Source organism: Orycteropus afer, unplaced genomic scaffold (assembly GCF_000298275.1).
Source record: "Orycteropus afer afer isolate SDZICR_OR568_19922 unplaced genomic scaffold, OryAfe1.0 scaffold00727, whole genome shotgun sequence".
NCBI classification, from domain to species: Eukaryota; Metazoa; Chordata; class Mammalia; order Tubulidentata; family Orycteropodidae; genus Orycteropus; species Orycteropus afer.
The window spans coordinates 915,800-919,790 of NW_006922314.1; positions in this window are offsets into that span (position 1 = coordinate 915,800).

The window sequence follows — 3,991 nt, forward strand, 5'->3', positions numbered from 1 at the left end:
TTTCCTCCTTTCCTGATCCCCTTCCCTCTAAAGCCCCCTTTTTCCCCCAATTTTTATCTCTCCAAATGTTTGGGAGAAAGTGACACTACCCAACCATACCCACCCATAGCTGGTGCCCACCCACTGGGTGAGAGCCAAGGCTCCAGCACTACCAGAATAACAACAGAGGGCAACCAGCAAGTGGCCTAGCCTGACTGCAACAGCTTTGATGGATCAATGATCAGAGACACACACCCACACTTCAAAATGCTACCAAATCTACAATTTGATAACACAATTGCCATAATGCAGATATACTAAAACAGATCTAAAAAAAAAAAAAAAATAATAATAATAATACAATAACACTGCAATGTCTTAGAGACAACATACACTTCAAATCACAAAAAAAGAAAAGAACACAGGCCAAGATAGCTCAAAGGAGTTACCAAGATACAAGACCAGAAACCATTCCAGAGGAAGAAATATTAATGCAACTAGTTGATACAGAATTCAAAAATAATGTGGTTTGATACGTTCCATGGATTGAGAGCAAACCAAAGACAAAATCAAGGAAAACACAGACAAAACTCTGGAAGAATTGGGGAAAAAAATACCTGAACAAATTGTAAAAAGTGGATAAAAAATTAGAAACCATACAGAAATGGCAATCAGAAATCTAAAACAGTAAAATTTCAGAAACTGATAAAGCAATGGAAGGACAAAAGAGTAGAATGAAGTCAATGGAACACTGAATTAATGGTATGAAAGAAAAACCTCCACTACCAGTCTGTTGGAACAAGCAGGAAAAAGAATGAAAAAAATTAAGAAAGCCTAAATGCACTGGAACACCAAAAGTGAAACAACTTACATGTGATTAGAATACCAAACCAGAAAGACAAACACACAAAAAAACACCAAGAAAACTGTTAAAGATTTGTTGGAAGAAACCTTCACCAAAACCATGAAGGATGAGAAGGATACATTCCAAGCTAAACAAACTCCAAATAGAATAAGCCCCAAAAGAAAAGCTCCCATGCGTATCATAAACAAACTTTCCAAAAGCAAAGACAAAGAGTTTCAGAACCTTAAAAACAATTCAGGAAAAATGAATGGCATCATGTTTATCATCACAAATAATGTTTCACAATCTATCCTGATTTACAATGCTATACACCGATAGGGAGCAGCAGTTAAGACTACTATTATTTGAATTTACACACCAATCACTAAAGTGAAAGATGAAAAAATTTTAGTCCACACTGAAGACTGTTTGTAGTCTTTGATCTTCAAATCATCTTCATTTTCAGCATGCAAAGTTGTGTCATTTGCACGTTGAAGGTTGTTAGACTTCTTCCAATCCTAATGTGGCATTCCTCTGCCTATAGTCCAGCTTCTCAGATTATTTGCTCAGCATACAAATTGAATAAGTGTGGTGAAAGGATACAACCTCAATACACACACTTTCTGATTTTAAACCATGTAGTATGGTGGTCCAAACCCAACAGCCACTCCTTGGAAGGAAGGTTGGGCAACCTACTTTTGTAGTGATACCTCCTTGGAAACTCAAGGAGGGGTCGCTATGAGTTGGGTCTGACTCAATGACACGTAACAACAACAACAACAGTGTCCCCTTGTTCTATTCAACAACAGCCTCTTGGTCTGTGTACAGGTTCCACATGAGAACAATTAAGTGTTCTGGAATTCCCATTCTTTACAATGTTATCCATAATCTGTTATGATTATGGACACACAACCATATGTCTTTGCATAGTCAATAAAAAATAGGTTAACATCTTTCTGGTATTCTTAGCTTTCAGCCAAGATTCACCTGACATCAGCAATGGTATCCCTTCTTCCATGACCTCCTCTGAATATGGCTTGAATTTCTGGAAGCTCTCTGTCAATACACTGCTTTAATTGTTTCTGAAATATCTTCAGCAAAATTTTACTTGCATGTGATAATAATGATACTGTTCAATAATATCTGCCTTCTATTGGATCACTTTTCCTTGGAATAGGCACAAATATGGCTCTCTTCTAGTCAGCTAACCAGGTAGCTGTCTTCCAAATTTCTTAGCATATACAAGTAAATGCCTCCAGCATTGCATCCATTAGCTACAACATCTCAAAGCCTATTTCATCCATTCTTGGGGCCTTGTTTTTCATCAACATCCTTCATGAATATTGATGCAAAACTTCTCAAGAAAATATTAGCCAACAGACTCCAACAACATACCCAAAAAATAAATAAATAAATAAATACATCATGACCAAATGGGATTCATACAAGCTTTGCAAGGATGGTTCTATATTAGAAAAACAATCAACATAATAAATCACAAAAATAAAACAAGCGGTACTAAAACACATGATCTCATCAACTGACAAAGAAAAGGCACTGGACAAAAACAACCATCATTGATAAACATGCTAAGCAATATAGGAATAGAAGGTAAATTCCTAAATAGAATTAAGGGCATACATACAAAACCAATAGGAGCTCTGGGAGCATAGTGCCTAAGGCATTGGACTGCTAGTCAGAAGCCTGGAAGTTCAAACCCACCAGCCACTCCATGGAAGGAAGTTTGGGCAATCTACTTCAGTAGTGATACTGCCTCAGAAACCCAAGGAGGGGTCACTATGAGTTGGTTCCGACTCAATGGCAGTGTGTTTGTTCATTTGTCCATTACACAAAACCAATGACTAATATTCTTCCCAACACAGAGCAAACGAAAATATTCTCCTTGTGAACAAGAATCAGATAAGGATGCCCTCCATCACTTCCCTATGCAATACTGCATTGGAAGTCTTAGCCAGAACAGTAAGACAAGAAAGGTTTCCATCATGACAAAGAACAAGTAAAACTATATCTATTTGCACATAACATCTCATACATAGAACATCCTAGAAATTTCAATAAGAAAATTAGTGGAACTAATAGAAGGTTTCAGCAAAGTGGCAGGGTATAAGATCAACATACAAACAATCAGCAGGATTCCTCCACACTAAAGAAGAGAATTCTGGAGAGGAAACCATGAAAACAATACCATTTTCAATGTTGTTGTTGTCATGTTCTGTCAAGTTGGACCTGACTCACAGCAACCTTCCTTGGGTTTCCAAGGCAGTATCACTACGGAAGTAGATTGCCCAACCTCCCTTCTGAGGAGTGACTGGTGTGTTTGCAAAGATGAAGTACATAGGAATAAATCTAATAAATGTAACCAGACACATAAGAGACCTATACAAAGAAAACTACAAAACACTATAAGAAACATAAAAATATGAAAAAAATATGTATATAATGGTCATGCAGAGGAAGAGTTAAACTTGTAAAAATGATGGTAATACCCAATCAATATAAAGATACAATGCAATCAGGATCCACATTCTGTGTCCACTGTTTGAAGACAAAAACTAATCACCCAATTTTATACAGAATGTGAAGAAATCCTGGATAAGCATAACACTACAAAAGAAGAACAAAGTAAGAGGCCTCAGATGCTCAAAACTACTATGTACCTACAGTAGTCAAAAAACCTTGGTATTTGTACAATGACAGATACATACCCACTGCCACTGAGTCGATTATGACTCACGGCTACCCCACTGACTTTCCAAGGCTGTAGACATTTGCCAACATAGACTGCCTTCTCTTCCTCCTGAAGAGCAAGCAGCTGATGGCTTTGAATTGCCAACCTTGGGCAGCAACCAAATACCTTATCCACGACATCATCAGAGCTGCTTGGCAGAAACAGACAAATGGAAAATAACTGAGATCCCAAAAGGAAATTCATCTACCCAGGGACAACTGCTCTTTGGCAAAGGGCCAAAACCCATTAACTGAGGAAAACATAGTGTCTTTAATAAATTGTTTTGGCAAAAAATGGGTATCTATGCAGAGAAATGAAACATGATCCATATCACACACCATGTAGAAAAACTAACTCAAGTTAGATTAAAGACCTCAATGTAAAACCTAAAACCATAAAGATCATCAAAGAAAAAAGAG